Source organism: Sorex fumeus, unplaced genomic scaffold (genome assembly GCF_029834395.1).
Source record: "Sorex fumeus unplaced genomic scaffold, SorFum_2.1 ptg000131l, whole genome shotgun sequence".
NCBI lineage: Eukaryota > Metazoa > Chordata > Mammalia > Eulipotyphla > Soricidae > Sorex > Sorex fumeus.
The window spans coordinates 1,116,061-1,124,614 of NW_026606188.1; the positions used below are offsets into that span (position 1 = coordinate 1,116,061).

Here is an 8,554-nt window from a genome sequence, read left to right on the forward strand (position 1 = left end):
CAACCCACAGACCCCTTGCCAAGGGGAACTCACTCTATATATCAATTCTCATTTTCTGTTGTCTTTTGTCATTTTTTTGTTCTCTTACTTTCTTTATATATATATATATATATATATATATATATATATGAGAGAGATCATTTTCTATCTGATTATACGCTTCTTTGTTTTGTTTTTGTGTCAATTCTCAGTAGACATGTGGGATCACGTGGCATATTGGGGTTAAACACAGGTTGGCTGTGTGTGAGGTGAACACCCTACCTGCTTTAAACTCTAACTTCAGCCTCTTTGACCTTTTACTTCTAACGCACTTCACTGAGCATGACATTCTCCAGATCCACCAACATAGAAACAAATTTCACTTTTTAGTGCCAAGTAGTATTTCATTGTGTATATAGTTTCTTTAGATGTCCAAATTCATTTTGTTTTATGACACTTAATTTATGTGATTTGTTGCGACCACAAAAAGCTTTCATATAAATAATTCACCATGTATTTAGAGAGGTGTGACAAAGTCAGATATAGGGGAATGTCATTCTATAAATTTTAATCTCCAGTTAGTAGCTATGGTTGTCATTAAACTTAACTATAAAATCCAGAAAGAAGAAAGCATATTTCTCTTACCATTGTATTCCCTAGACATAATAAGTAAATTACATATCAGGTTTAAAAGAAATATTTTTGATATAGGTGCTCTACTAATATAACTTTGTAATATGTATTAATAAACCAAATAACTATGCTAAGAACCTCTAAATTGATAATAATTTATTCCCTTGGGTCAATATTTTTTATGATATTAATGTTCATATTTGGGTAAATTAACATAATATAAGAATGCTGATCAAATTTGACATATTGCTTCTCTAATTATCAAAGACTGACACTGGTATCTTGTAGCATTTATATTATCACTAATTTGTATTAATTTATCATATCTTGATAGATTTTACTCATCCCAATTATTGAACAGAATGTCTTGAAGTGATATGTTTGGTTTGAGTGTCCAGAGGGTAAGGAGTACTTAAAGCATTTGCTGTCAAGGATAATCAACCAACAAATGCGTATATGATCTAGAATTATATAGTGACAGAGTCCTGGCTTAAAATAATTTCCCACCTTTTTAACAAAACATCAACAAATTAAAAGCACTGCACTGTAGCACTGTCCCCCCATTGTTCATCGATTTTCTCCAGCAGGCACCAGTAACGTCTCCATTGTGAGACTTGTTGTTACTATTTTGGCATACCGAATACTGCATGGGTAGCTTGCCAGGTCTGCTGAGCAGGCAGGATACTCTCGGTAGCTTGCGGGGCTCTCCAAGAGGGATGGAGGCATTGAACCCTGCCACGTGCAAGGCAAATGCCCTCCCCACTGTGCTATCGCTCCAGCCCAACAAAGTAAAGGACACAGAATAAATATTATCAGAATTATTTATATGTGGGTGATTAAAATATTATCTTTTTAATCAACAATGCTTTAAGTACCTGAATACACACCTCTATATTTATAGATATCTACCAACTGGCTAATGGAAATTGTCAATGTTTGCCTTGAATCAGCTCAGGATTGTGCCCCAGTTGAACAGATCCATATTTCCAGAGCATTGCTAATGACACACCACATCCACAGCTGTGTTATTTCACTGGTGATGGCTGCATGTTTGGCAAGGCAAGCCCAGCATCTGCACGTGTGCTGCTAAGACTCCGGCCTTTAATAGCTCTAATAAAGTTGACAATGTATGCGCAGACATGCCAGAATCTTCAGCCAAGCAAAATGAAATCACTGATATTGAGGGGTCCAGATTCAAGCTGCTGCCAGAAACACAAGCAGCTGGATCCCAAATAGGAAGTGGGACATTGCCACACCTGCCACTGTTGCCCAGTTTGCAAAAATTCCTAGTTCTTTTGTCCAGGAAATCCATACAGTACTTAGTTTATTTTTGCTTACACGTTTCAAAGGGTACAATTCACAGTCAGGGTTGTGTTATTTGCTGATTCAAACTTATTCAGCAAGAGAGTGACCCACTTCAAATTAAATGTTCCTGTCTCCCATTTTTAAATTCAAAATGTATTCCAGCTATATGATGTATAATACTTTTTTCTCAGTCTCACTTATTTAATAAAACTAAACTTGGCTGATAGATAATTGGTCTAAATATATAGCTGATGACCTCTCCTATCTAATATTCTGGGTCATTCATTGTTAATTTGACCTTTCTTATGATACATTGTGAGAAGTTAGACGACATAATTGCCTTGTGTAATCTAAGAGAAGTTCACAGTGTAATAAATTCTCAAGTGCCGGATAAATTTGTCACGTTAGATCTAAATAAGTGAATTCAATCTCTAAATTTATAAAATTTATAATGATGACAGCAGACACTATCAGAAAAATAATCTCTACCTGTGACCTTATCAGTGGCTTTAAAATCAAGAAGAAAAGAATGAATTTGATTCTCTCAAATGCCAATAACTGCTGAGTCTTTAGAGCAAAAAATAGTCATATGTTAGAAACAGTTTTGAATGTTTTCATAAACATGAAAACATTAATTTCCTATGATGAGCTTTTAATAGAGGTAAAAATGCCAGGGAATAATATAGGGTGTGATATCAGAAAACAATTTGCTCTCTGATTCAGATAAGAACAGATTGCTTCTAAAGAGAACATGAATTTATTATTGATACCTTATCAAGGAAAGCCAGGGCACATTTGTAAAGACTTAGGAGTTCAAATCAGGTTGTAAAAGAAAAGGGAATCTGCCCGCTACAGAAGCGGGGGGTTGAGAGAGGGATACTGGGAGCATTGGTGGTAGAGAATAGGCACTGGTGGAGGGATGGGTACTCAATCATTGTATGACTGAAATGTGAGCATGAAAGATTGTAAGTCTGTAACTGTATCTTACGGTGATTCAATAAAAAAATTAAAATTCTAAGAAAAGAAATTTAGATAGAATTGGGAGCATTACTCCTACTGTTAAAACTACTGTCGCAGTTCATGTGTAACCATGATTTAATTATTCATATTCTTCAAGATATATCTTGTTTTCTCTATATGACTAAATAATTTCCTTTAGTATGTCTTGTACTTTATTTCCATTACCATTAATATATGATTGGAATTAACTAAATTAACTCATCCATTGTCAGTAAAAAATTTGACAGATGTTGAATCAAATGTAATGATAACTTAATGCAATGAAAACTATCTGTGTATAATATCCCACCTTAGGAAGTAGCTATAAATTACAGCAAAGAGTTGCCAGTTGTAGATGGAACATTCTTTGGCAGAAAGTTCTTTTTTTTTATTTTTATTTTTATTTTTTTTCTTTTTTTATTAGTGAAAAACCATGAGGTACAGTTATAGGCTTACAAATTTTGTGCTTGGGTTTCAGTTATACAATGATCAAGTGCCCATCCCTCCACCAGTGCCCGTCATCCATCCCCATGGGTCCCAGCACTCCCCCCCACCCTCATCCCCCCCCTGTCCCATCCTGCCTCTGTGGCAGGGTATTCCCCCTTGTTCTCTCTCTCTTCTTTTGGGTACTGTGTTTTGCAAGAGAGGCTTTGAGTGGCAATCATGTTTGGTCTATCGACTACTTTTAGCATGCTTCTCCCACCCTGGGAGGGCCCTCACAACACCCTTCATTTGGTACTCTCTTCTCTATCTGAGCTTCCTTTTCACCTAGAGCCTGTGGCTGGCCTTCCATTCATGGAGCAAAATTCCTGGTACTAATCTCAGCCATTCCTGGGTGTTATTCTCCCTTTTTGTTGCTTTATGTTCCCCAGATGAATGCAATCTTTCTGTGTCTATCCCGCTCTTTCTGACTCATTTCGCTTAACATGATACTTTCCATGTAGTACCACTTGTATGTAAATTTCATAACTTCATCTTTTCTAACAGCTACATAGTACTCCATTGTGTAAATGTACCAAAGTTTCTTTAACCAGTCATCTGCTCTTGGGCACTCAGGTTTTTTCCAGATTCTGGCTCTTGTAAAGAGTGCTGCAATGAACAAACAATTGCAGATGTCGCTTCGACTATACCTTTTTGCCTCTCTGGGATATATTCCCAGGAGTGCTATAGCTGGGTCAAATGGCAGATCAAATTCTAATTTTTTGAGAGTCGTCCATACTGTTTTCCAAAAGGGTTGGACCAGCCGGCATTCCCACCAGCAGTGAAGGAGGGTCCCTTTCTCGCCACATCCACGCCAGCACCGGTTGCTTTTGTTCTTGTGGATGTGGGCCAGTCTCTGTGGTGTGAAATGATATCTCATTGTGGTTTTGATCTGCATCTCTCTGATGATTAGTGATGTAGAGCATTTTCTCATGTGCCTTTTTGCCATTCGAATTTCTTCTTTGCGAAAGTTTCTGTTCATTTCCTCACCCCATTTTTTGATGGGGTTTGGTGATTTCTTCTTGTGGAGTTTAACCAGTACCTTGTATATCTTTGATATCAACCCCTTGTCGGATGTGTACTTGGTGAATATCCTTTCCCATTCTGTAGGCTGTCTTTGTATTTTGGTCAATGTTTCTTTTGAGGTGCAGAAGCTTCTTAGTTTAAGATAGTCCCATTTGTCTATCTCTGTTTTCACTTGCTCGGCCAGTGGCGTGACATTTTTGAAGATACCATTAGCTTCAATATCATGGAGAGTTTTGCCGACTTTGTCTTCAATAAACATTATGGATTCTGGTCTGATGTTGAGGTCATAAATCCATTTTGATCTTACTTTTGGGCATGGTGTTAGGCAGAGATCTGAGCCCACTTTTTTGCATGTAGCCATCCAGTTTTGCCAGCACAGTTTGTTGAAGAGGCTTTCCCTGCTCCATTTCACTTTTCTTGCCCCCTTATCAAAAATTAGATGATTATATGTTTGGGAGGAAATGTCAGTATATTCAACTCTGTTCCATTGGTCTGCAGCTCTGCTTTTGTTCCAGTACCATGCTGTTTTAATTATTACTGCCTTGTAGTAGAGTTTGAAGTTAGGGAAGTTGATTCCTCCCATTTTCTTTTTCCCAAGAATTGCTTTAGCTATTCGTGGGGGCTTATTGTTCCATATAAATTTCAGGAGTGTTTGCTCCATTTCTTTGAAGTATGTCATGGGTATCCTTATAGGGATTGCATTGAATTTGTACAGTGCTTTGGGAAGTATTGCCATTTTGATGATGTTGATTCTCCCCATCCATGAACAGGGAATATTATTCCATTTCTTCGTGTCCTCTTTTATTTCCTGAAGTAGCATTTTGTAGTTTTCTTTGTACAGGTCCTTTACTTCCTTAGTTAAGCTGATTCCTAGATACTTGTTTTTCTGGGGCACACTTGTGAATGGGATGGTTTTCTTGATGTCACTTGCTTCTCTTTCACTATTTGCGTATAGGAATGCCATGGATTTTTGGGTATTGATTTTATAGCCTGCCACTTTACTATACAAGTAAGTATAATAATACAAGTAAGTATAATAATACAAGCCTATTGTTTCTAGGAGTTTCTTGGTAGAGGTTTTAGGGTTCTCTACGTATAGTATCATGTCATCTGCGAATAGTGAGAGCTTAATTTCTTCTTTCCCTATCTGGATGCCCTTAATATCTTTTTCTTGCCTAATCGCTATTTCAAGTACTTCCAGTACTATATTGAACAGAAGTGGAGAGAGTGGGCATCCTTGTCTCGTCCCTGACCTTAGGGGGAAGGGTCTCAGTTTTTCCCCACTGAGGATGATGTTTGCTGTAGGTTTGTGGTAGATGGCTTTAACTATATTGAGGAAAGTCCCCTCTATCCCCATTTTGGCAAGGGTTTTCATCATGAATGGGTGCTGGATCTTGTCAAAAGCTTTCTCTGCATCTATTGATATGATCATATGATTTTTATCTTTTCTTTTGTTGATATGATGGATTATGTTGATTGATTTCCGAATGTTGAAGCATCCTTGCATCCCTGGGATGAATCCCACTTGGTCATGATGTATGATCTTTTTGATGAGTTGTTGTATTCTATTGGCTAGTATTTTGTTGAGAATCTTCGCATCCGTGTTCATCAGGGATATTGGCCTGTAGTTTTCTTTTCTTGTGGTGTCTTTGTTTCCTTTTGGTATTAGAGAGATATGGGCTTCATAGAAGCTGTTTGGGAGAGTTTCCGTTTTTTCAATTTCCTGGAAAAGCTTGAGAAGAATTGGCAATAGGTCCTCTTTAAATGTTTGGAAAAATTCGCTAGTAAATCCGTCTGGGCCTGGGCTTTCGTTTTTGGGAAGACTTTTGATTACAGTTTCAATTTCCTTGATGTGAATAGGTCTATTCAGGTACTCTATATCTTCTTGATTCAGCTTTGGGAGATGGTAGGAATCCTGGAATTTATCCATTTCTTCCAAGTTCTCGTGTTTCGTGGCATAGAGACTTTCAAAGTAGTCTCTGATGATCTCTTGAATTTCTTTAGTTTCTGTTGTGATATCCCCATTCTTATTTCTGATTCGATTTATTAGGTTTCTCTCTCTCTGTTTCTTTGTGAGTGTTGCTAGTGGTTTATCTATCTTATTTATTTTCTCGAAGAACCAGCTCTTGGTTTCATTGATCTTTCGGATTGTTTCTTTGTTTTCCATGTCGTTGATTTCTGCTCTAAGTTTTATGATCTCTTTCCTTCTGCCTGATTTAGGCTCTTTCTGTTGATCCTTTTCTAAGGTCTTGAGCTGTGAGGTCAAATTGTTTATGTGCATCGTTTCTATCGATTTAAGATAGGCTTGCAGAGCTATAAATTTTCCCCTTAATACAGCTTTTGCTGCATCCCATAAGTTCTGGTAGTTTGTGTCTTCATTTTCATTTGTTTCCAGGTATCTTTTGATTTCATCCTTGACTTCGTTCCTGACCCACTCATAGTTCAGCATCGAGTTGTTTAATTTCCAGGTGTTTGATTTGGTTCTCCGTGTCTGTGTGTGATTCACTTCTATCCTCAGTGCATCATGGTCTGAAAAGATGGCTGATACTATTTCTATCTTCTTGATTCTGTTGAGGTATGTTTTGTGTCCTAGCACATGGTCTATTTTGGAAAATGTTCCATGCGCGCTGGAGAAGAATGTGTATTCTTTCTTTTTGGGGTGTAAAGCCCTGTATAAGTCCATAAGCCCTTTCTCTTCTATTACTTCTTTCAAAGCCAGTAATTCCTTGCTGGGTTTTGTTCTTGTTGATCTATCCAGAGGTGCTAAAGCGATGTTGAAGTCTCCAAGTACTATTGTGTTGGTAGTGATGTCCTCCTTAAAATCTGTTAGCAGTTGTTTTAAATATTTAGCTGTTCCCTCATTAGGTGCGTATACATTTAAGAGTGTGATTTCTTCCTGTTGTACGTATCCCTTGATGAAGAGAAAATAGCCTTCACTGTCCCTTCTAATCTTTTTCAAGGTGAAATTAATGTTGTCGGATACTAGTATGGCCACCCCAGCTTTTTTGAAGGGGCTGTTTGCTTGCAGGATTGTTTTCCATCCTTTGACTTTGAGTCTGTGTTTGTTCTGGCTGTTGAGATGAGTTTCTTGTAGGCAGCAGAATGTTGGGTTCTGTCTCTGTATCCATTTTGCCACTCTGTGTCTCTTAACTGGTGAATTTAGACCGTTGACATTGAGAGAGAGAATGGTTATGGGGTTTTGTGTCATGTTTCTGTGCGGGTGTGTTGTGGTTGTAGGGTTTGTCTTTTCTTATAGTAGCCCCTTTAGGCCTTGCTTTAGGTTTGGTTTTGAGTCTATGAAGTTCCTGAGCTGCTGTTTATCTATAAAATAGTGTACTGTTCCTTCGATTTTGAGGGAGAGTTTAGCCGGGTAGAGTATTCTTGGGGAAGCATTCATTTCCGTGAGTTTTTTGACTATATCTCGCCACTGCCTTCGGGCTTGTAGGGTTTCCTCTGATAGGTCTGCTGTGAATCTAAGGGATGCTCCTTTGTATGTGATTAAAATATGGAACGCTTCACGAATTTGCGTGTCATCCTTGCGCAGGGGCCATGCTAATCTTCTCTGTATCGTTCTAATTTTAGTATATGTGCTGCCGAAGTGAGCACTGGCAGAAAGTTCTAATGGTTACTCTTTACTTCAATGATAATTATTTTTTATTCTAATTTAAAAAAATCTTACCTTGTATCGAAACAATAAAATACAACATTTTGATGAGATAAGCATGTTTATTAAGTTAAAAACATATTGCTAAAGAGTAGCATATACTAAATAAAATTCATAAAGATTTATTAATACCTTGATGATTATTCCAAAATCCTAAAGTTATTTTCCAGTGTAAGTCTGATATATTTTCTGATTTAAATTCTCTAAGCATTCCATATTTATGATTTTTTTTCTATTTTAAAAATAACAAGTTGAAATTGTTACTTTAATTGGTTTATTACTGTAAAATTTTATAATGTTGTAATTTATTAGAATTTGAAACATATACTATTATAAAACTCATTTTTGTCAACAAAGAATAATTGATAATTGAACTTAACTTTCATTCTAGTACTTAAGATTCCATTTTTGCATATGACACTGTATATTATTTACAAACAAAGCTTCAAATTGACATAATAATGATAT

The 8,554-nt window shown here is 36.9% G+C and overlaps 1 non-coding gene across 1 annotated transcript; it reads right to left on the reverse strand.

Annotated features, from left to right (window-relative positions):
* Positions 1-7,921: 7,921 nt before the first annotated feature.
* Positions 7,922-8,028, reverse strand: LOC130015839 (U6 spliceosomal RNA). Its single transcript, XR_008791160.1, has one exon. It is a non-coding gene; the product is annotated as a U6 spliceosomal RNA (small nuclear RNA).
* Positions 8,029-8,554: the final 526 nt, after the last annotated feature.